Here is a 26,386-nt window from a genome sequence, read left to right on the forward strand (position 1 = left end):
TGACTGCATGTGTGATAGAGCTGAGCTGTGCTCTGTGGGGTTTTCAATGGCTTGTTTTTCTAAAAGAGGATCACCAAGTCTTTCTGTAAACTCCTCTGGGTGTTGAGTTTCTAACTTTTCTATTAGCAGCTGGATATATTAACTGTTGTCACCAGCCTGGGGCTCTATCTCCATCAAAAAACCTTGACTTCTAAGGTCTTAGAGCCCACCATAGAAAATCAGTTCATGTCTCTGTGCCTACCCCTCCCCAAAGTAACAACAAAGAAAGCAATACATACATAAACAGCAACCCCACATCTCATAGGTGTTTGTTCTTACTTGCTTCTCTCCTCCCCTCCCCTCCCTTCCCCTCTCTCCCCTCTACCCTCTCCCACCTCCCTCTCTCTCTTTCTCTTTTCTTTCTCTCTCCCCCCACCTCTCTCTCTCTCTTGATCTTTCTCTCTGCATCATTCTCTTCCTCTCTCTCTCTGGATCAACTAAAGGTAATATTGAGGCCATGTTCTTCTTTGCATCCTCTGTACTCTGCCCAGTGATTAGCATGTGGACTTGGTGGACAGGAGATTATCAATGGTGATAAGACAAAAGAGGGGTGAAACTTGAGGTCAGCCACTTCCTAGTAACTCGTCTAAAAAAGGCTTAAAGAGACATTTTAAATCAACTGCTCCAATATTTGGAATTGTCATTTGTCTGTTCAAGGAGCCCAGGTGCTTAGCATATTGGTTGGCTAACCAAAAGGTTATTACTTTGAATCCATCAGCTGCTTCTCAGGAAACGATGGGTGGTCTACTCCAGTAAAGATTTACAGCGTCTGAAACCTGTAGGGTCACTGTGAGGCAGAGCTAACTCAATGGCGTTGCGTTTGGTTATGGTTTGATTTATTTAAGTCTGTCGAGTGATTGTACCGGTTCCTCCCAAATGTTACGACACTGGTATTCCACTTTTTTTTTAATTTGACAGTTCACTGTTCTCTCCAGTGACTGCTCCATGGGATGTCTGTAGGACCAGTTAATGATGCAGCAGAGCAGCAATCATGATGGTACAGCCATTTTCTGAAACCCTGTCTTCCACTCTTTTCTGGGGCATACCTTGCTCAGCTGTTTAGTAAAAAGGTCAGATATTCCACCCAGAGACACCTTGAAAGAAAAACCTGGCGTTCTTCTTCTGAAAAACCAGCCAGTGCAAACAGTGGCAGCATAATTTAATTCTGATGCCTGTGGGGTCAAGGGAAGGTAGAATTGACTCTCCAGGAACTAGTTGACTGGTTGCTTTCTCACATTTAGCCTGGAGACTAAATGCCTCCCAGATGGACAGAATATGACCAAGAAAAGTGAGTAAGGGTGAAGGCAGGGTAAATGCTAGCAATTGACACTTATGTGTTTTCCAAATACAAATCCTTCTGAACTGCTATTTGGTATTCTTCTCTCCCTCCCTCCTCCCTTTCTTGTTTGAAAAAGACACCCAGCAGAGCGTGTGCCCAGATTCTTTTTTGGATGGAACAGAGTTGCACCGAGAAAAGGAAAGTTGATTTCCTGGTGTCCTCCCCCTCACAGTTAAGAGTTCTGGGTGGCACCCACCCACACTATTTGCATCACTGAGCTACACACACTGCCAGGGCTGCATCTTAAATTTAAACACATTCTGATGAAGCTGGAGACCGCCTGAGGAAGAGAGGTAACACTTCCCAGTGCGAGCTCGTAAGCATGCACATCTTATGTCTTACTTCTGCTTTTGGATTAAGAACAGAATGTTAATTAAAAAGTAAACAGCCATCTCCTGAGCAGCAATTAATTTATGTATTGCTCTTCTTTCATCTGCCGAATCCTTGCATTTTAGAATAATATACAGGGTGAGAAATAGATCTGAGGAGTCTAAACTTGCTTTCCGTGAGGTGATTTTTGATCTTTAGGCTGTGTATTGACTTGAAAAAGAATACCTTATTATAAAATAAAAATGTCATCACCAAGTTCTCATTGCTGGTTGTCACTTAGGTGACACGGATGTGACAGTGTTTCAAGCACATGCATTGTTTTTAACTGGTTCTCCTCAGTCCTCTTTTAGACTCAGATGCTCCCTTTGGTTAAGACTGCAAAAAAGCAACATAACTGGCTTCATTAGCCTGGATTCTGAAAGTGCCTTTTAGGAGTTATTTTTGTGTTCATACAATTTTAATATTTGGGGACAGGGTGTACTACTTTCCAGGTGCCAAAAGCGATCACTCAAGTTGTTTTATTAGAAACTATTTTAGCCTCAGTAACATTTTTTTTTAAAATTTAGTTTGTTTATTTTTCATTTCAATGAACATCTACAGAGATTTTGGAATTCCATTCATTCATTGTTGCACCCTTCTCCCCGCACAAACCCCTCCCCCCCCTTTGCTCCTCTCCTTGAAAAGCAAAAGAAAAACTCCCTCATTGGTACACAATTCCCCCTACACCTCCCCAAACCCCACCCCCTACCCCCAAATATAATCCACTCTGCAACCCTCATTGCATACTCCTACGATAAAAATAATGCCCTAAAATATAATACTTTTAGACTATTCTCTCCCCCATAGACTTCAATGCCGTAAACATATTCCGTCCAGTTTTTCTCAGTCACATTTTATTTTTTAATGACTGTTTTGTGCCTTTGACCCAGTTTTGGTTTGGTTTGTTTTTTTTTTTCTCTTTTCCTTTCTTATAGACGGCTGTCCTGTGAGGATGCGGGTTTGATGGTATTTGTGCTATTTGGAATATTGATTCCTTTCTATTGAATTTACTGTCTGCTGTCCTTTCTCTGCACACGTGTGTGTACCCTCAATACCTTCCCTAAACACATACTTCACGTTGAGGAACTCCCTTTGGGGAAAAGTCCCTACAAGAAAAACATATTTGTCCCTTTTTTATCAGCAAAGAGTATTCAAAGGGGACTTTAGGGACACTGTTGACTGCCCAGCAGGTCTGGCCTTAACTGCCAGACCCTTGCACTATCATCTTCTTTGACCCTGTTAGGAAGACTGTTTTTATGATAAAATTTTTTGTAGGTGAGAGACCACAGGCCTGGCAGAAAGAGGAGAATTTACCATTCCCAGAAGACATTTGCTATCAGGTTTCTACTCTTCTACCTAAAATTTGCTACAGCGTGGAAAGGCATAAATGACAGCTATTAAAAGGGACTTAAGAATAATTGCAGTTAAAAGCACAGATAACTATAGTATTGACTACTACCACCTGAACCCATCTCTCTTCATGAAAGGACTGATGTTTGCAAAAAATCCTCCTTACTCATTTTTTTTAATCAGTCTTAATATTCTCTCTGCTCTTGCGATTTCACAGTAGTTTGATTTTGCTGGCGTATGAAGGAGGATGCCTCTACACTGGAATGAGCGTGTGATACCTTTTTGGGCATTGATTTCTGCAGACTCAGGATGAGGTGATGGGACTGCAGTTCTTTTGCCAGCCTCAGACTTCTAGAACTTTTCCTGTCCTTTGCCTGAAGGTGGAGTGGGTGGTCTTCCTCTTTGCAGGTGCCATTATGCCTGCTGGGTCTTTGTGAAAGTTTTTGTTTTATTGTGTAAAAAAAGTCTTAGCTCAAAACATCTTAATGCAAGCCTATCTTTGTAATTCTATCTGTTGATCTCCAGCCTCATTTCTGTCACCAGGTCAGTATTTTCCAACTGCTAGTCCTTCTTGTTGCCAACTTTTGCATTCCATTCACCATTTGTTATTATGCATCTTGATTGCATGTTTGGTCAATTTCAGACTGTAAAAGTTGGTAGATGTCCTCAATTTCTTCATCTTTGGCTCCAGTGGTTGGTGCATATATTTGAATTATAGTTACATTAACAGATTTACTTTGCATATGAATAGAATCCTACATGTGTACTAGGCCATGTCAAGAAATTTGGGAAACTTGGGCAACTTACTGGAAGAGATACGTATTTATTCCCATTTAAAAAAAGAAAAAAGGTGATCCAAAAGAATGTGGAAAGTAAAAGAACTATATCACTGATACCACATGCAAATAAAGTCTTGCTGAAGATTATTTAAAAACTTGGAACACTGCATTGAGAGAGTACCACCAGAAATTCAAGCTGGGTTCAAAAGAGGCCATGGCACAAGAGTTATTACTGATGTCAGATGGTTCTTGGCTGATAGAAGATACAAGAAAGATGTTTGTGTTTTATTGACTATTATAACCAGATTATGGCAAACATTGAGAAAAATTGTAATCTCAGAACATTTAATTGTGCTCTTGTGAAACCTATACATAGAACAAGAAACAGTCAATCTGAACAAAACAAGAGAACACTGCATAGTTTAAAATTAGAAAAGATGTGCATCAGACCTGTATCCTATCTCCTTTTAGTCTGTATGCTAAGGAGCTGCTGGACTGTAGGAGGAAGAATATGGCATCAGGATTGGAGGAAGATTCATCAACAACCTATGTTATGCAGATGACACCACCTTGCTTGCTGAAAGTGAAGAAGCACTTACTGCAGAAGGCTAAAAAGTACAAGCTTCCATATGGATTACATCTCAACATTAAGAAAACAAAAATCCTTACTGCTGGATCTATAGGCAACATCATGATAGAGGAAGAAAAGACTGATGTTGTCAAAGATTTCCTTTTACTTGAATCCATAATCAAGAAATCAAAAGACATTTTGCATTGCAGAAATCTACTGTCAAGGACCTGTTTAGAGTTCTGAAGAGCACCAATACCAGTTTAAAGACTAAGGTGCATCTTATCCAAGCCATGGTCTTCATAGGTGCATCTGCAAGTTGGACAGTGATTAGAAAAGACTGAAGAATTGATGCCTTTGTACTGTAGTGGTGAAGAAAATGGAATAACCTGTGGACTACCAAAAGAACAAATAATCTGTCTTGGAAAAGTGCAACAGAGTGAATTAAAAGCAATGAGTATTTAAAAAAAGAATCCCAAGCACATCAAACTTGATTGTCCACAATTTTCTCACATAAGATGAAGTTAAGGTAAAATTACTTTACTGTGGATACTGGGTAAACAATAGGATGGGAAGATGGTCTTTGAAAACTGGAGTTTGGGCAATGGTAGTTTAACTAGCCACAGTTTGCATTTTGCTTAGTCTGGTAACTGAGACCTAGACAGGGATTGAGTTGCTAAGGTCTATTCAGTAGTAATACTGAGATTGGAATCTAAACAAAGTGAGTTTTATGAATTGTAGCAAGGACAGTTAACTTCCATTTTGAATTCTTAGTGCTTTTGCATTTTGGTTTGTTTTTGTTTCTTTCATTTTTGGGGTTTTGTGTGTGTGTGTCTGGAGAAAGGACGAAAGTTATACAAGTGTCCAGGTCTTTTGTTCATAGGGTCGCTATGAATCACCTACGACTTGACAGCACTTAACAACAACATCAACATGATACAAAGTGTTTTATCTTTGGTATTTAGTTTATTTCTCAGTTTATTCTATTGAATTAATGTATGAGAAAGCTGGACAGTCAATAAGGATGACAGAAAAAGAATTAATACCTTTGAGTTGTGGTGCAGGAGAAGAGCACTGAATATCCCATGGACGGCCAAAAGAACCAACAGATATGTCCTGGAAATGATGTGTCCAGAGTGCTCCTTGGAGGCAAAGATAATGAAGCTTTGTCTTTCCTACTCTGGACATGTAGCTAGTGAGGTTATTCTGTAGAAAGGGACATCATGCTTGGAAAGATGGTCGGCAAAGGAGAAGAAGACCCTTAACAAGACAGACTGACTATGTGTCTTCAGCAGTGGGCTGTCGTGTCTCAGAGATGAAGATGGCACAGGATAGGCCAGGTTTCAGGGTGGCTGTTCATAGGGGCGCTGTGAGTCGTGCTTGACTTGAGTGTATCTAACAGCAACGATAGTCATGTGCATAACAAAACTAAAATCTTAGAGGTTGAACAGCCAGCCCATAAAGCCAGAGGAGGCAGAGATGAATACAAAGATGGACTAAATATTGGTGGCTCTTAGTTTACCATGAATGGTTAACATTACAGAATACCTTGAAGAATGACCCCTTTTGCTAGGAGATTAGAACGATTTTAGGAACAGCTTTTTATTGAAAGCTTAGAAGTGGCTAAACTTGTAGACATCAGGGACCCACAGACTTGGTTAGGAGACTCTTGTGACTTAGATTTTGTAAGAGCGTTGGATTCTGCATCCCAGAACCTTGGGGGAGTCTCTGCATTCGTGTGTTACCCACTGAGATTTCTACAGTCAAGAGATCTGTTTTCTGCTGCAAAATCTAGGTCTCTCAAGCTTATTTAACAACAGTTTCCTTTCCTCCTAGTAACACCTAATAAATTTTGCAGAACTGTGGCACACTCATTGGGACATCACCTAATTATTTCAATCATTTTACATGTGAGAAATCAGGCTCATGATGATTTGGCTAAAGTCATAATTGCTTGTTGACAGAATTTGTATCGTTCGCTAATTAATTCAGCATATATGTATTAGGAACCATATACCAGTTTACTAGGCACAACAGTGAGTAAGTGTAATAGGTAAAAGATACAAGCAGACATTTAAGTCGTTTTAGTAGTCAGTAAATCTCTGAAGATTAGGAATCATCAATTTTCCTGTAGCTTCTCAAGACACAATGTTTTTTTAAAAAATGAAATTTTTATTTTATACTGGTTTACTTACAAAGTTTGTATACATTGATTTTCACACTGCATCATACTCATTTCCTTTACCCACCCCTCCATCCGTGTTTTAGGTATTTATTTTTCTTCATTTACAAATAACACATAATGCCACTGTTAACGAAACAGGACTGACAGGAGGGTTGGGGAAAACTAAGAAAACAGGGGATAAATAATGAACACTGCATTGAAATAAATGAGGGAATGAACTCTTTAAAAGGAATATATGATTAGGTATTATTTGCATGACAGCACTTCAGAATAAGAGGTGCATAATAAAGTGGACTCGAGGGCGGGGTGGAGGAAATTGTGCAACAATGGAAGAATTTTTTTTTAAAAAGAAAAGCTGTCTGTTGGTGGGGATTGGGAGGAAATTGTGCAACAATGAATGAATGGAAATCCAAGTTTTCTGTAAGCTTTCATATATATATATATGTGTGTATGTGTGTGTATATATATATATATATATATATATATATATATATATATATATATATATATATATATATATAAAACAATGCATTTTTACATCTTTGTTTTTCCAGTTTTGAGCATGGGCTAGGAATATACCCTCAACAACTATTTGTGGAATAAATAATAAGTTACTGACAATTTGGTATCTTTCCAATTCTATCACAATTAGTAATATTATTCAATAATTATGTTATATAAATTGAATTTTGTTTTGCTAATTTTTAAGTTACTATTTAAATAATGTTTTATGTTGTATGTTAAAGTATAACATGTTTCATAATTTTCTATTCATTACGTATTAGAAAAATACAGCACATTACACCTGTAATTTCACTGGTATTATTTCTGAGCATGAGAGTTAAAAAGAAATAACATTAAGAACAATAATAAACAATTAGTAGGGTTAGAAGATGCTCTTTGAAGAATTGTTTGTAACAATGGTAACTGTTAATGGTTTTGGTATATATTATTTTTTGGGGAGCCATCTTTCCTCTCTGAGTGGAGGCTGTGGTGTTGAATAGATTTCAGTGGAATTTACAGATTAAGATGGACTAGGGAGAAAGGTATCCTGATCTCCTTCTACAAACCAGCCAGTGAATACCGTGTGGATCACAGTGGTTCAATTCCCATGTGTCAGAGTCTGATATCAGATAGCTAATAAATAACATCTTGAAAACTTACAGGCAAAGTGTCCCAGAGGCTTCTCGTTCTAGATAGCATTAACCCAAGAATACTCACATGAGAACAGATAATTTATGCAACAAGTTATGTCTGAAAGTCAACTCTGTAGTATTCTCAGCATTAAGTTGTCGTCCTGACTAGAATATTCACCTGTAACTGTGTTTTGACCTCTGGTCTGGCATTGAAGTGCCAGAATCTCCAAGACCCAACACAAGTAAATGGCCCATACAGACTACTTCTGGAAGGAGTATATAATGTAATAGGTAAACCAGGGGCAGGACCTAGGATCTTATTAGACTACCATTCATGAGGCCTCTTGGTCTTCCCGCCAGTTTTCTGAATGGAGCAGAGAAGAAGGCATAGCTGTTGTCTGTACAGAATCAAGGGTGCAGGAGTCCATTGGGTTGTGGATTTTGAGCTGCTTAGATGGATAACACTCTTAGGAAAAGTAAAGGAAGACAACACAGCAGATTGTTTGAGGAATTACTGACTCAGAAAGGCAGCCATTCATTTAGGTCGGAAATTACCATCCAGCATCTGCATGCGCTGTTGAGCACTGGCCTTTGAACTCTTTACAGCTTATTTTGTTGGTATGTCCAGCAGGGAAATGCCACTCTGGGGCCTTGTCCTTACATCTGTGGGGTCTCCCAGGTTTCCATTACCTCCTCATGCCCGGAGTCCACAGATTGTGAGCCTCTGTAGCCCTGACTCATTGATGTATTTGCAACGCACATCATATTATTTAGAGAAAAGGTATCTTTAGTTATCTTTGTAACAAGAAATCTAGCATCTTTCATGGTTAATAGCTACAGCAGCAACACAATCAGTTGCCATCAAGTCCATGGCCTGCAATGGGAACCCTGTTTGTGTGTGAGAGAATTGTGGGCCATAGGGTTTGCAGTGACTGGTCTTTCAGAAGGAGTTATGTAGGCCTTTAATTTGAGTTGTCTCCCTGTGGGTTAAAACATCCCAACGTTTAAGTTAGCAGCTGAACATGTTAAGTGTTTGCATTACCTAGCGACTCCAGCATTTGTTGGACAGCCAACCAAACCTATTTCTGATGATTTCAACTGTCAGCAGCTCTGTAGGACAGAAGAGAACTTCCCCACAAGGTTTCTAAGACTCCGTGTTAGCAGACTGCCTCATTGTTCTTCCGTGGCGCAGCTGATGGTTTCAATCCACTGACCTTTGCTTTTGTAGCTCAGCACATAGCCATGGTACCACAAGAGCGGCTGTCTTTGGTGGAGGACACACAACGTAGTAGAAAAGATAAAGGGGGACATACAGACCTGATACTCTTTGTCAAATGCTTTTCTGTACTCCCTAAGAGGGTCCCTCCTTAAGAAAGATGTCTTTGATTATAGATTAATTTATGGGTCAAAGCAAAATTGAACATTTGGACTTGCAGGAAAGAAGCCAACAATATTTTAAAAGAAAATTTAGGGCATGGTTCAATGGTGTTTAATTTTATAAAACATAATGGGGATGATTGTATGAAACACAGTGTGAATAATGAAGGACAGAGTGAAACACAATGTATATAAACTTTGTAAGCAAATGGATAGAAAATAAAAAGAAAAAAAGATTAGAAATAAATACAAGTGTTTGAGGACATAAATAAGATGAAAAGTTGCTGGCTTTCTTTAGCTTATGAAGTGAAGACAGAGCTTTTTTTGGAGGTTAGATAAGAGACATGGGCACAGCGATAACTGACTTTACAGGAGGCATGTCTGAAGAAAAGGCTATGGATCAATGAAGGATTGTGGCCCTTTTTCTTATTTTTAGGTCATTTTGAAGACTAAGGTGTGTCTGATTCAGGCCATAGTCTTTCCAATTACTAGCTATGCATCCAAGACCTAGACAGTGAATAAGGATGACAGAAAAAAATTGATGCCTTTGAGCTGTGGTGTTGGAGAAGAGCGCTGGACATCCTGTGGACAGCCAAGAGGATGAACAGATACGTCTTGGAGACGGTACAGCTCTTTGGAGTCAAGAATGATGAGTCTTTACTTCACATACTTTGGACATGTTGCTAAGAGGTGCTATTCCTTGGAAAAGGACATGATGTTGGGAAGGGTGGAGAGTTGGTGAGGGAGAGAAAGACTCTTAACCAGGTAGCTTTACACAGTGATTGCTGCACTGGGCTCTTGTGTGTCACGAAGTGTGAGACTGGCTCAGGATAGAACAGGATTCAGATCTTTTGTTCATAGGGTCGTTGTGAGTTGTACTCAAGTCGATGGCACCTAACAACCACCACCAGCAGCAGCAGCAGCAGCAGCTGGTCATGTAGAAGATGCTTTGATGCAGGAGAAGGAGCATCCAACCTGGAGTCAGAGAGAGCGGGACCTGAGTCCTTCCGTCTCTGTTTCTTAACTAGGAGGAGTTAGACAAGTTTCCTCCTGTTTTTGGATCTCAGTCTCCTTATCTGTAAAATGAAGAAAATATTTAGATCTCCCTGTGATGCAGTGTAGCGCTTTGCCAGGCCTGGCACATGGGGCGAACCCAATGATAGTATTCATTATTGAAAGCCATAAATAGAAGATTCTCTCAATGGTCCCCATCAATCCCAGAGAAAAGATAAGAAGTGTCATCTACCAGTGCCTTCTGGTCTGATCCTTTTTCAAGTCTTGCAGTGCAACATTATTGGAAGACATCTGGGAGCTTTTCTATTGGTTGACAGAGTCTAAAGCCTTCCCCTAAAAGGACAGGCGAGTGCTTTCTGTCTCATCTGGCTTGAAACTCCCATGCAAACACCTGAAAGATTAAAAGACCCATTTGCCTCACAATTCAATGAAATTCCCTGAAAATGTTATGTTCCTGCAGAGAGCTCAGTTTTCTGAAAGAAGCAGGAAAAAAGCCACATGAGCTTCTGCATTAATGCTGTTGACGTGCTGAAACATGTAGCAGATCCCTCAGGTGAAAGCAAAGCTTCAGATTTTGGGAGAAAGAAATCTGATTAATTAAGCCAATAATGTCTGGCCTCTTGGCAGAAAGATGTAGATTCTTTGTCTGAATTCACAGATTTGACTCTTAGAAACTTGAAGACTTTCTAAAGCATGTAGACTCATTTTCTCATTGAATTTACTACATTGTGTGCTCAGCATATAGTCAGTTATCAATAAAGTTTGTTTTCTTGATTTGGGAAGTAGTTTTAAGCTGGACAAAGGAATTCCTATGATGTTGAAATTGAGGAAAAAAGGATTTTCTTATGTTGGGCTTGGCTATAATCTGATTAGCCAAATGTTCTAACCACCAGAGCTAACAAGTCAAAGTAGGCTGCAAATACTCAGTTGCACAATGCAATTGGATCACCCACTGCATTCTTTAAAGGTCATAATTTCTATGGCACAGAGGCAACCCTTGTCTGCAGTTAGGGTAGATAGGCTGGCCTGCTGGTACTGTTCAGGCCAGCAATGCTGCTCCCTGTCTCATGCCAGCTCCTGGTGGCTAAGCCCCACTACACTGGGGAGCCCTTGCAAGGGACCAGTTTTGGCCAAGGAAAGTGGTTAACCCCCTGACCAGACTCTTGCTGTTTATACTGCATGGCTATTTTCATCCCTGACTGTTTGAGGACTATTTTGAAAATCCCACTGCAGTGCCCAGTTTTGACAAAGCCTTTCATTTTCTACTCCTTCCCTTTTCAGCTTCATCCTTCTGATGGATCCGTGAAAGTGGCAGCCTAAAGAAGCCAGAGGTGAATTAGGATGATAGCCTCAAAACTCTTCGTAGTTTAGTCATTCTGATTATATTTGGGAATGTCATGCTTTCTATTTGCTTATCTTGGCATTCTCAAAGGCCTGTCCATACAGGAAATGATTTATGGCATCTGGGATAAGAACACAAATTGTGGCTCAGACCAACCATGAGATATGTGTGTGTGTATGCGTGCTCTCTCTCTTCTCTCTCCTCCTCCTCTCTTCTCTCTTCTTTCTTTTCTTTTCTTTTCTTTTCTTCTCTTCTCTTCTCTTTTCTTTTCTTTTCTTTTCTTTTCTTTTCTTTTCTTTTCTTTTCTTTTCTTTTCTTTTCTTTCTTTTCTTTTCTCTTCTCTTCTTCTTCTTCTTCTCCTTCTCCTTCTTCTTCTTTCTTCTTTCTTCTTCTTCTTTTCTCTCTCTCTCTCTCTCTCTCTCTCTGTCACTGAGTCAGCTCCACCATTCTTGAGCCTCTGTTGCTTTTCCAAGGCTGCAGAGGATAATAGGAGGACACTTCCCATTTTGCTTTCTTGGAGGTGCTGGTGGATTCACCCTCCTGGAGAATTGCAGCCTTTGGCTTTGCAGGACAACTCGCTGTGTGAAGTTCTCCTACACAGCACTTTAGCTTTCTATTCAGCATTTTCTGCACAAGTTGTTCAGTGACATTGGTTATATTCTTTATACTTCCCAGACATTCTCATTATTTCCCTTCCAATTGTTCTGTTTCCATTAACCCAGTGGTCCTGCCCTCTTAAATTTCCATTTTAGTTTGAAAGTAAGTGTTAACTATTTGGTCTGTATGTTGTTATGTTCTGTTAAGTTACCTTCGACTCATAATGACCTTATGTACAACAACCCTAAACCCTGCTGTATCCCGTGCCAATCTTATTGTCTCGGACACACCTATCCCCATTACCCCAGTCACTGAATCAATCTACCTCATCGAGGGTCTTCTTCTCCTGTTCTGTCTTCCATCCTCCCAAATATGATGTCCCTCTCTAAGGACTGATCCTTCCTTGTAACATATTCAGAGTATGTCAGATGAAGCTTCAGCATCCTTGACTCCAAGGAGCAGCCTGGCTTCACCCTCTCCAGGATGAACTTGTTTGTTCTTCTGGCAGTCCATGGTGTATTCAGTACTCTTCTCCACACCACAGCTCAAAGGCATCAATTCACCTTCTATCATCCCTAGTCACTTTCTGATGCATGGCAAGTAATTGCAAAGACCATGGCCTGTATCAGGCACATCTTAGTCTCCAGACTTACATCGTTACTCTTCAGTAAGAGTCTCTGAGAGCAGACTTTCCCATTGCAATTCATCTTTTAATTTTCTGGCTGCTGGTTCCAAGAGAGTTGATTGTGGAGCCAAGCAATCTGAAGCTGTTAACAATCTCAGTCTCTTTACCATCTATCATGAAGCTGCCAATCAGCCCAGTGGTGAGAATCTTTGTTTTCTTGATGTTCAGCTACAATCCATATTTAAGACTGCAATCCTTGACCTTATGCAGCATCACTTCAGGTCCTCCTCAGTTTCAGCAAACAGTCTTGTGTAATCTACATAACGCAGATTATTGATGAGTCTGATGCCACATTTCTCCTCATACAACCTTGCCTCCTGAATAATCAGTTCCACATTTAAATTGAAAGGATACAGAGATAGGACACATCCTTGGTGCATACCCTTCCCAGTTTTGAACAGTGCAGTGTTTCTTTGCTCCGTTCTGACGACTGCCTCCTGGTTCCAGTATAAGTTTTACATAAGCGCAGTCAAATGTTCTGGGATTCCCATTCTCAGTGTCAGCAACAGTTTGTTGTGATCCACACAGTCAAATGCCTCTGCATAGTCAGTGAAACACAGATACATATTCCTCTGGTGCTATCAGCCAAGATCCATCTGATATTAGCGATAATATCCCTCGTTCTGCAGCCTCTTCTAAACCCGGCCTGGACTTCTGGCAGTTCTCTGTTGATGTGCTGTTCTAGTCATTTTTGGATAATCTTCAGCAGAATCTTGATTACATGTGATATCAATGATATTGTTTGTTAATTTCCGTAGTCTGTTGGATCACCTTTCTTTGGAATGGGCACAAATATTGATCTCTTCAGGTCAGTTGGCCAGGTGGTTGTTCTCCAGATTTCTTGGCACAACTTAGTGAGCGCATCCAGGGCAGTGTCTTTTTGTTGTAATATGGCTTTTTTTCACCCCCAATTCTTTCAGTGTTTGAACTTCTTTCCTCATCACCATAGGCTCTTGCCCATATGTTGTTTCATGAAATTCTTCTGTGTCTGCCAATTCCTTTTGGTACAGTGACTCTATACTCTTTCCATCTTCTTTTAATGCTTCCTGGATCATTTAATATTCTGCCCAAAACATCCTTACGTATTGCAACCCAAGGTTTGAATTTGTTGTTCAGTTTCTTCAGCTTAAGAAATGTTGAGGTAGTTCAGCCGTTTTGATTTTCTGACTCCAGCTCCTTGCACATTTCATTGTAATATTTTACTTTGTCTTCCCATGCTGTCTTCTGGAATCTTCTGTTCAACCTCCTTAATATCTTGATTTTATCCCTTTGCTTTGGCTTTTTGGCACTCTAGTTCAATATTCAGTTTCTTCTAACATCCATCTTGGTCTTTTCTTCCTACTCTGTCTTTGTAATGACCTTTTACATTCTTCCTGGATGATATTCTTGGTATCATCCCACAACTTATCTGGTCTTCACTCTTCAATGTCTAAGGCCTCAAACCTGTTTTGAAGTTCAGGTGAGATAAACTCAAGGTCAAATTTTGATTCTTGTGGACTTGATTTAGTTTTTTTCAGCTTCAGCTTTCACTTGCATATGAGTAGTTGGTGGTTTGTTCCACAGGCAGTACCTGGCCTAGTTTTCACAGTTAATATTGAGCTTCTCCAGCATTTCTTTCCACAAATGTATTTGATCTGATTCCTGTGCATACCATCAGGGAAATCCATGTGTATACATTACGCTTATGTTTCTTATAAAATGTATTTGCAATGAATAAGTTGTTGATGGTACAAAAATCTGTCATTCTATCTCCAGCTTCATTTCTGTCACCACATCCATGTTTCCCAACTACTGATCCTTCTTTATTACCAATTTTTGCATGACAGTAACATAGATTTTTTTTTTTAAAGGAGCATGATACAACTTACAGATACTATTTTTGAGCAAGTGGTATCCACTTCCTAAACAACGTGCCTCTGGAAACTCTATGAACTTTGATAAATGATGATAGTTATAGAACGGCTTCAGGCCTTTTGTTCATAGGGTCACTATAAATTGTACTTGACTCGACAGCAATCAACAACAGCAACAACATTTGTTATTTGACTATCAGGTAATTTGAGGGATTATTTTTAATTCCTGGTTTGAAACTTATCTCAGGACAATAGTGTCAAGGTGTCTTCTAGTGTTAAACAGTCTAGTAAATATCATAATTTTTTACGTTTAGTTTTATCTTTGAGGAGTTTGAACCAATCAAGGTCTTTTCATAAGGTGTTTGACGAAGTGGAACAGGTTAGACTTCTGAAAGGTGCAAACAGTCTTGGGCCCTCAGGGTGATAATTGCAAAAATATATGTGCATGAAGGGATCAGAAAATACAGAGTGGGAAAAGTAGAAAGAGATTCAAGTTTGGCTCAAATAAAATAGAAGGAAAATACTGTTTAAGAGAGGGAACTTGGCATATGTTTGGTATTTATGTGTGTTTTTCTCTTGAAATAGGCTGATGTGTTGGCAAGAAGCTTCTGGCTGTTTTCATATATAGAAACATCTGTGTGCCTTTGTAGAAAAGTCAGGAATCCAAGGTGTTTAGTAGGAACTCTGACTCTGCCATTCACTTGGCTCCTCGTTAAGGTACTCCATCTACTATTCAGAATGAGCTCTTAGGGGAAATCATGGTTTCTGGTTCTGGGCTTTTAACACCACATAGTAGAAGAGAATTTCCAGGAAAGGAATCTGAAGTGAGCAGATCAAACTATGCATATGTGGTGCGAATCCGCTTTGCTTGCTTAGTTGGAAACAAGAGTTACAAATGCTACAATAGCAAGGAAATTGTGACACAGGCATCCTAAGCAAACTAGCAGGATGGGCAGTCAGGACAATTGCGGTCAATTCTTTGAAATTATGCTTTAATCATCAGAGTAAATGTTAAATACTGCTTTAATCAATGGTCTCAAGGTATGCGTTGGCTTAAGGCAATAAACCATCACCTGTCATTGTGTCAAAACTTTGGTGGTTTGTGTGTTGCTGTGGTGCTAGAAGCTGTGTCACCAGCATTTCAGATACCGTCTGAACCATCCATTGTTGACAGGTTTCATTGGGGCTTCCAATCCCAGACAGACTAGGAACATAGTCCTGGTAATGGACTTCAGAAAATTAATCAGTAAAACTCTGTGGATAATGGTGGAGTACATTCTGACTCTCTTGCTTTGAGCTGGTTCCTGGAAGGTGGCATAAATGTTCACTAAGAGGGCAGTAGGGGTGGTGTAGTCCATAAGGAACCGCACTGCTACCCAAAAAGTGGATCCTTCCTGGTAATTTAAATCTACCAGCTGCTCCTTGGGAGAAAGACAATCTCCTCCCATATAGTTTACCTCCTGTAAATGGGAAACCTACTGAAAAATCAGCTCTAAGTGCTGATTCTGCTAGCAATGAGGAGTTTTGGTTTATTCCTTTTTTTGAGAGGGTTCAGGGAGACAATCCTGCTTGCAGAAAATGGGAGGACCTAAAGCGCTTGCTGCAGAAGGTCCAGGACTGCAGGCTTCAGTATGGATCAACGCTCAGTATCAAGCAAACAAAGATTCTCACCACTGAGCCAATTGGTAGCATTGTGTTGAATGATGAAGAGATTGAGACTGTTAACAGCTTTAGTTTGTTGGCTCCACAGTCAACACTCTTGACAACAGGAGCCAGGAAATGAAAATATCTACTTTAATGGGCAAGCCTGCTGTTAGAGCCCTCTCAAAGTACTGAAGAGCAGTGATGTCAGTCTGGAGACTAAGGTGCGCCTGATACAGGCCAGGGTCTTTGCAATCACTTGCTATGTGTCAGAGAGCTGGACAATGACTAGGGATGATAGAAGAAAGATTGATGCCTTTGAGCTGTGGTGTTGGAGAAGAATATTAAATATAACATGGACTGCTAATAAAACAAACAGGTTCATCCTAGAGAGGGTTAAACCAGGCTGCTCCTTGGAGGCAAGGATTCTGAAGCTTTGACATACTCTGGACATGTTACAAGGCGGAATCTGCCCTTGGAGAGGGACGTCATGCTTGGGAGGGTGGAGGGACAGCACAGGAGAGGAAGACCCTCTGTGAGGTGGATTGATTCAGTGACTGGGGAAATCAGGGTAGGTGTGTCAGAGACAGTGAGATTGGCACAGGATAGAGCAGAGTTTAGGGCTGGTGTACATAGGGTCACTATGAATCGCACGCGATTTGACAGCACATAACAACACAACAACGACCAGGGAGATCCTTGGTGAGATGAATTGGCACAGTAGCTGTGCTGATAGCTTAGACAGGCTGGCTTTTATGATAGTAGCAGGAGACTGGGCTGCACCTCTGTTCTGTTGTACAGAAGGTTGTCTGAGTCACAACTGACACGGTAGCAACCATCCATTTCTACCTGTGTAAGTCCACTTAGTTTTGATCATGTCACAGTCTAGTGGTAGTTAGTTGGTTGCTCTGGGTATCTACCAGCTGACTTCTCATCTCCTACCTGGCTTCCTTTGGCCAGAACTCAATGGCATTTGTGGCTCAATGGAACTCTTAGTACCCTTTAACTCTCAGGCTTTACCTCTGAATGATTGCAAGAGTGAGTAAAATAGGAGATGGTGGACCCTGGAGCACTGTTACCAAGCCATGATTTCTTCTACCTTTTCTTATTGTCCCTGAATCCCATTTTCACCCTATTTGCAAAATTGGCATAAATGCAGTGTTTAATTTGTTGTGTTAGTATCAAGGACCTTCGGAATAAGATTTAGAATGTGCTTATCATAGTGCTTCTGGGAGTTCTGGTGTTGTGGAGAGATGTGCTGCTAACCCAAAAGTGGCATCTTTCTGGTCATGCAAATCCACCAGCAGCTCTGCCTGAGAAAGGTGGGCATTCTGCAATGCAGTTTACAGCCTCAGAAACCCACTGGAGGGTCGGCTCTTAGTTCTAACTCAACAGCAGAGAATTGAATGAGACAGTACCTAAACCCAAATGAAACCCCCACCATCAACTGTTGCAGACTGAGGGTAAAGTATTTTTTTACTTATTAATAATGAGACAGAACACCGAGAATGTAGGAGAAGAACAGAGGTAATGGAGGAGGCGAACAGTTCTCGAACAGCTAAAGCAAACTGAAGCGCTTGTTCCAGCTTCCCTCTCTTTATAGAAAATTGTCAGGAAGTAAATCACAAAGATAATTCAATGCAGGTGACGCTAAGCTTTTTCTATTGAAAACCTGCTTGACTCAGGAGGGAGGGGTTAGCAAATACAATGCAAGAATCTTGTAAAGGCGTAACAGTCGCCTTAGCGCTTCAGAGTTATTCCAGCTGATACCAGCCTCCCTTATAACTTGAAGTAGCATTCTGTTTATTCCAAATATTTAGTATGAAATTTGGTTTCCAATAATCAACTATCACCATTGTCTCATGGGAACCCCATGGACGCCACAACAGAACTTTGCTCCAGGAGGTTCTTTGTGGCTCTGATGTCAGAAACAGGCTGTCAGATCTTTCTACTGAGGTACACCTAGGTGAGCTTGAACCACCTACCTTTTGATTAGCAGCCAACCTTGTTATCTGTGTGCACCGTTCAGGGACTCTAGACCTAAGTGCTGAGTAAAGGTTGGCTTTTGGTTTTTTAATTGTTCACTCTGGGAAAAGATTTGTGCTGAAAATAATCAGGCTGCATTAGCCATATCTTAAAAAAAAATACAAAAAGAGAAAAAGATTCCAGACTGCCACAGTGGGCTGTTATGTGTTGGGAAGTGTGAGGATGGCACAGGATAGAACACGGTTCATTTCTGTTGTTCATAGGGTCGTTATGAGTCATACTCAAATGTATGGCCCCTAACAACAACAACAACAACAACAACAACAACATCCAGCGGTAGGTAAATGTTTGAATTCTATCCCATGCAACAGAATATTATAATTAAAAATGATGACAAGCTGTTTTATACAAAGGAAATACATATTATATAATAAATGAAACAATGTTATGAAACATTTTATGGAAATCACAAGTATTTTCAAGTAACTATTAGTTTGAATTGTGTATTATAGTCTTTAGCTATTTCTAGTATTTTCAGCATTAATTATTTTTTATTATTCATTCATGCTCACTTTCCATTGTGTGTTTAATTTATTCATATTGTTTACTAAATGCTAATAACTATATAGGTGAGAATAAAGATTGTTTGTCTCTTGATGATAAAGATATGACCAATTTTTATTCTTCTTTAATGGTTTTCTGAAACTCTTGAATTCTGAAGGAATAAAACCATTATGCAAAGAATGATGTTAGTCATTTTCTCATGTTGTTGTTATTATGGGCCGTTGAGTCGCTTGCTACTCATAGTGACTTTATGTACAACAGCCCTAAACCCTGCTCTATTCTGTGCCAACCTTGATTGTCTTTGACACACCTATCCCCATTACCCTAGTCACTGAATCAGTCCACTTCACAGAGGGTCTTCCTCTCCTTCTCTGTCCCTCCACCCTCCCAAGCATGACGTCCCTCTCCAAGGACCAGTTCCTCCTTGCAACATGTCCAAGATATGTCAGACGAAGCTTCAGAATCCTTGCCTCCAAGGGGCAGCCTGGTTTTACTCTCTCTAGGGAGAATCTGTTTGTTCTCCTGGCAGTCCATGGTGGTGTATTCAATACTCTTCTTCAGCACCACAGCTCAAAGGCATCAATTCTTTTTCTATTATCCCTCGTCATTGTCCAACTCTCTGACACATTGCAAACAATTGCGAAGACTGTGGCCTAGACCAGACACACAAGTCTACAGACTGACGTTATTGTTATTCAGTACTCTGGAGAGGTCCCTCACAGCCGACTTTCCCAATACAATTCATCTCTTGATTTCCTGGCTGCTGGTACCAAGAGTGTTGATTACGGAACCAAGCAAACTAAAATTGTTAACAATCTCAATCTCTTCACCATCATCACAATGCTGCCAGTTGGCCTAATGATGGGAATCTTTGTTTTCTTGATGTTGAACTTCAATCCGTATTGAAGGATGCAGTCCTTGACCTTCTGTGCTTCAGGTACTCCTAAGTTTTAGCAAGCAGGGTTGTGTTATCTGCATAACACAAGTTGATGCATCTTCCACCAAACCTGATGCTACCTTCCTCCTCATACAGCCCAGCCTTCCAGATAATCTGTTCTGCATATAGGTTGAAAAGGTACGGAGATAAAATACATGCCTGGCATACATTCTTCCAGATTTTGAACCATGCAGTGTCTCCTTGCTCTGTTCTGATGACTGCTTCCTGGTCCAAGTATAGGTTTCACATCAGCACAATCATATGTTCTGGGATTACCATACTTCTCAGAGTCAGCCACAGTTTGTTGTTATCCACACAACCAAATGCCTTTCCATAGCCACTGAAACACAGATATACATTCCTCTGATACTCTCTGATTTCAGCCAAGATCCATCAACAGTAGGTATAATATCCCTAGTACCACAGCCTCTTCTAAACCCAGCCTGCACATCTGTCAGTTCCCTGCTGACGTGCTGCTCTAGTCGTTTCTGGATAATTTTCAGCAGAATTTTGATTGCATTTGATATTAATGATATTATTTGATAATTTCCACACTCAGTGGGGTCACTTTTCTTTGGAATGGGAAAAATATCGATCTCTTCAAGTTAGTTGGCCAGGTGGTTGTCCTCCAGATACCTTGGCACAACTTGGTAAGCACATCCAGGGCAGCGTCTTTTAGTTGAAATATGTCAGTCGGTATTCCATCAATTCCTGGGGCTTTGCTTTTTGCCAATTCTTTCAGAGCAGCTTGAACTTCTTCCTTCATCACCACAGGCTCTTGTCCATATGCTGTTTCATGAAATTCTCCTGTGTCCACCTTTTGGTACAATGACTCTGTATACTCTTTCCATCTTCTTTTAATGCTTCCTGGATCATTTAATATTTTGCCCAAAGCATCTTTAAGTATTGCCATTTGTAGCTTCAATTTGTTTTTAGTTCCTTCAGATTAAGAAATGCTGAGCGAGTTCAGCCCCTTTGATTTTCTGACTCCTGCTCTTTGCTCGATTTATTATAATACTTTGCTTTGTCTTCTCTAGTTGCCCTTTGAAATCTTCTGTTCAACTTCTTAACTTCTTGATTTGTTCCTTTAGCTTTGACTTCTTGGCATTCCAGTGCAATATTCAGAGTCTCATCTGATATCTGTCTTGGTCTTTTCTTCCTCTTCTCCCTTTTAAATGATCTTTTGCATTTTTCCTGGATGATATTCTTGATATCCTCCCACAGCTCATTTTGTCTTAACTCATTGGTGTTCAAGGCCTCAGACCTGTTCCTGAAATTGTTTTGAAATTCGAATGGGATAGACTTAAGGTCAAATTTTGTTTCCTTTGGATTTGATTTAATTTTCTTCTACTTCAGCATGAACTTGCATATGAGTAGTTGGTGGTCTGTACAACAGTCAGCACCTGGGCACCTGGCATAGTTTTCATAGCTAATATTGAACTTCTCCAGTGATTCTTTCCACAGATGTAATAAATTTGATTCCTATGCATATCATCAGGTGTAATCCATGTGTATAACCTGCATTTGTGTTTCTTATAAAAGATTTTGCAGTGAATAAATCATTGAATGTGCAAAATTCTAGCATTCTATCTCCAGTCTCATTTCTGTTACCAAGTCCATGTTTCCCAACTACTGTACCCTTAAATTTACCTGTCATATGACAGTTATTTCTGGAATGTTAAAATGTATACAAGGAGCTCTGGTGGCCTAGTGGTGAGAAGCTATACTGCTATCCCAACATCATACAGTTTTAATCTACCAGCTGCGTGAAAGAAGGATGGACAGTATCCCCCTGTGAAATATTCTTCGTCAGCTGTGGGTCGGTTCTGACTTGATGGCACACAGAAACACCATGTATTTTATCATATTTAACTTCATAACAAGTTTGAGAAGATAAAAAGGGAAAATGTAAATTTTAAGGAAAAACATAAAACAGGTCCATTCAGTGGCTGAAAGTCTTAAACTTTGAAATCTCTAGTCAGAAGTATCTGTCTCCGTCCCCACGCTCCTCTGAATTGGTCTCACTTTGAAGCACTATATCAATCGTGAAAACCAATGCTCAGTTAATAGGACCTTTCTAGTTGTGTTGAAATTGCACATGTCTCAGTATTGATTTGGGTTATTTTTTTTGTGGAGGTTCTACAGTAGATATGGAAGCTTAGCAATGCTATGGCAGAAAACATTGGCCACATTTCAGGCTTACATTTAGGACTAAACTTTTCTTATCTTTAGAACCACTCCATTCTCATTACGCCTTCTTCCCTGTACGTGCAGTCCTGGAGTAGGCATCTCTAAGGACGTGAGAACTGAGATTGAAGTCACCTTTATCCCCTCCAGCTTGTTGATCAGTGAGTGTCCTTTACCTCGCTTCCTGTTTCCTTCTGAATGTCAGAGTCTTTGCAGTATAGCTCACAAGAGGCAGACTCTTACTAGTTGTCTTCCCTGCCCTCTCATTGTTAGAAGCCATCAAGTTGTTTTCTGTTCACATAACCCCATATGATAGAATAGAATAGTTCCATAGCGTTTTCTGAATAGCGCAAGGAAACACTGCATGGTTCAAAATCAGGAAAGAAACCACCCAGTCTCCATAACTTTTCACTCTGTATGCGGAACAGATCCTCTGGGAGGCTGGACTTTATGAGGAGGAATGTACTATGAGGATTGGAAGAAGATTTATCAACATCCTGCATTATGCAGATAACACAATCTTGCTTGCCGAAACTGAGGAGGACCTCAGGAAACGTTTACTGAAGAAGGTCAAGGACTGTAGTCTTCAATATGGATTGAAACTCAACATGAAGAAGACAAAGATTAAAGGGGAAACATCCAGTGGGAAAAACAGTGTATATGAACTCTGTAAGTAAACCAGTATAAAAGAAAATAAAAATTAGTATAATTCTGTAGAGTTACAAGAGAATATTAAAAACAAACAAACAAAAACCCACCAAAACCAGTATCACTTTCTTTTCTTTTCTTAAAGAAGACATAGTTTCCATGGGTCAATTGGCAGCACTGTGATAGATGGAGATGAGATTGAGGTTGTTAACAGTCTGATCTTGCTTGGCTTTATAATCAACACTCTTGGCAATGGAAGTCAAGAAATCAAAAGATGATTGTGTTGGAAAAGTATGCTCCCAGGGACCTCTCCAAAGTGCTAAAGAGCAATGATGTCAGCCTAGTCTAGAGACTAAGGTATGCCTGAATATTACTTGCTATTCATCAGAGAGCTGGATAATGACTAAGGACAGCAGAAGAAGAATCAATGCCTTTGAGTTGTGGTGCTGGGGAAGAGTATTGAACATATTCTGCACCACCAGAGAACAAACAGATGTTAGAGAATGTGAAACCAAGTTTCTCCTTGGAGGATAGGATATATTTTTTTTATTTTATTTTAATGAAAGTTTACAGAGACTTTGGATTTCCATTCATTCATTGTTGCACTTTTCTCCCTGCCCACCTTTCCCCCACCCAATTAGCTTTTCTTTTTGAAAAGTAAAAGAAAAAATTCTTTCATTGTTATGCAATCTCTCCCCACCCCCCAAGTCCATTCCACTATGCTACCTTTGTTCTGGACTCCTGTCATAACAATAATTTCTAATTATATGTCCATTTTAAACAATTCTCTCCCTCATCTGTTTCAATGCAGTGTACATTATTTATCCCATCTTTCTTAGTCTCCCCCCAACCCAGATGTCAGTCCTCTTTTATAACTGTTGCATTATGCCGTTTTTGTCTTTTGTGACTGAGATATTTCACTCAGCATAATGTCCTCCAGGGTTGCTCATTTTGTGAAATATTTCATGAGTTCCTTGTTTTTCAATGCAGCATAGTATTCCATTGTGTGACTATACCAGAACTTCTCTATCCATTTGTTTGTTCATGGGTACTTGGGTTGTTTCCAGTTCTTTGCTATTGTGAACAAAGCCAAAATAAACATATGTGTGCATGTATCTGTTTGGGTGGCAGTTTATGTTTCTTTAGGGTATATTCCAAGTAGTGAAATTGAGAGGTCAAATGGTATTTCTGTTTGCACCTTTTTGAGAAAGTGCCATACAGCCTTCCATAGTGGTTGCTGTTTCTCTATAACCTCGTCAGCATTTGATGTCTGCTGTTCTGTTAAATTTTGTTATTCTCCCTGGGGTGAGATGATATCTCATAGTTATTTTGATTTACATCTCTCTTAGAGTTAGGGATTTTGAACATTTCTTCATGTGTTTGTTTGCCATCTGAATGTCTTCTTTGGTGAAGTGTCTCTTCATATCCAGTGGAGGTTACGATTTTGAAACTCCATCTCACATACTTTGGACGTGTTGCCAGGAGGGACCAGTCCTTGGAGAAGGACATCATACTTGAAAGGGTGTAAGGACAGTGCAGGAGAGGAAGACTGGATGAGATGGCTTGACACAGTAATTGGAGTGATGTAGGTAGTTGACTCTGACTCCATGAGACTGGCTCACAATAGGGCCGAGTTCAGAACTTTTGTACATAGAGTTGATATGAGTTGCAGACTACTCAATAGCTCATAACAACAACAACAATAACAACAACAACAATTTAGGGTTTTCTTACCTGTAATCTTTACAACAGCCGACTTTGCCTGCCTGCTCCTATTTGGAGATATTGTATGCTCCTTAATTCCTCATATTGACTCCATTCGACTTGAGGATTTGTGTTCCACATAAGATCTGTAGCTGCCTGCCAGTTTATCTGAATGACTCAGGTGCATTGATGAAGTTGATGGTGCTGGTCTTCACTAGGTACCCAGTCCAGCCTAGTTTATCACCTTTACTCCTAGCTACTGAAGCTCCTCTCTCACTGCCCCAGGCTTTGCTCACCCCAGGTGCCCGGCAGGTCCAATTTCTGGGTTCTGGACTCTCCCAGTGGGCCTTACCTCATTTCAGGAGACTGGGCCAGGTTACCAGATACTCTGCTTTGAAAAGAAGATCTGTCTTTAAGTGCTGACTGTTATGCTGATATTACTGGCTACTGCAGGGGTCTAGAAGTCTTGTCCTAGGAAATTAAAAAAAAAATTCTTCAGCTTGAAAAAAAAATGCTTTTAAATACAGTTCAAAATATGCTGCACATTCTAATTGTAACATTCACACACCTGAAAAGAAAGCAAGTATGGAAATTTTATTTGTCCCACATAACAGACAGAGCCAGCAAGTGAAGAGTGTAGACAGGTACCTGGGAGGTAGGAGAAAGCTGAGGTTACTTGTGGTCAAGTCCTTCCTCTGTAGTGTGGTCTTGAGCAAGACACTGAGCTGTTTCATGCCTCAGTTTCCTTGATTGTCAGTCAGTTTAGTCTACTCTAATGACTTGTAAGGAAGCTCTGGTGGCCTAGGGGAAAGAGGCTGAGCTGCAATCCCAAATACTCGCGGTTTGAACCCACCGGCTGCTCCATAGGAGAAGGATGGGCAGTCTCCTCCCCAGTGATTTACTGTCACTGGAAACCTACTGGTGAGTCAGCTGTGGGTCAGTTTCGACTCCTTGATGACACACAACAAAAACTACATCGATGGCTTCTATGAAGCTGTAATGCTGGAAGCTCCTCTACTGATGTTTGCGATGTCTGCAGGGTTTGCCCTTGTAATCATTACAGAGTTTCCAGACTAACACAAGATAGGAGGAAGGGTCGGTGAAAATCCTGTAGGTCACAGAATATTTGGATACATTAAAAACAAATAAAACCCACTACAGTTGAGATGGTTCTCACTCATTGTGCCCCCCCACCCTATTTTGATTCTAAGACTGTAAATCTTTATAAGAGGAGAATAATTCTCTTACAGAGAAGCAGGTTTGGTTAACAGCCAGACAGTATGCCACCAGGGCTCCTTCTGGACACACTAGGAAGACTAGTTGCTCATGAAAGACGTGTGATAAAGTGAAGGACCAAGAAAAATGAAGTCACCCTGTAGTTATGTGGATTGACACAATGCCTGCTAAAAAGGGGATCAAACAGAGCAGTGGTTGTGAGGATAAAGCATTGCTGGGCATCATGTCTGTTGTACAGGGGATCACTAAGTACCCAAATCAACTTGACTAAGCATACAGCTCTGAAGAATGTGTCTTTGTTTTATTTATCGGTGTAAAATCAATGAGATGACTGTTTTCCTCCTTGCACCAATTTAAAAACTGGAATTATAGCTTTGGAAGTAGGTACTGGATGTTGAATACATTAAACTGTAGTCCAATAAAGGGATTATCTACAGTTAGTTCACTTGCTTCAAATCTGAAAATCCAGCCTTGAATGTTCCTTTAGGGTGCTGATCGTCTGAAATGCTGATGATTAGTAGGGGTATTGATTTCATTATGAAACATATTTTGAACTTAATTAGTATGTCAGTCTTTTGATATCTGAAGCATTTCGTTCTAAGACATGTTGAAGATGTGCTGTAGCAGTTTGGTTTGTGCATTTTTGAGATGCTGTCTATTTTTAACATAGTCCTCTCTTCTTTCTTCACAAAACAAATAATCAAGAATTTACCGTTAATTTAAAATCAAGTCCATTTACTTTATATTTAGAATTAGGATTACTTTAATTCATCATTCTGTTTCCTTTTCATTCAGGTGTACTTTTTGGAAGAAGACTGACTTTCTTAGTGTCTAGTGAGGAGAAAATGGG

Source organism: Elephantulus edwardii, unplaced genomic scaffold (assembly GCF_000299155.1).
Source record: "Elephantulus edwardii isolate Elephantulus edwardi_28Jun2011 unplaced genomic scaffold, EleEdw1.0 scaffold00059, whole genome shotgun sequence".
Classification (NCBI taxonomy): Eukaryota; Metazoa; Chordata; class Mammalia; order Macroscelidea; family Macroscelididae; genus Elephantulus; species Elephantulus edwardii.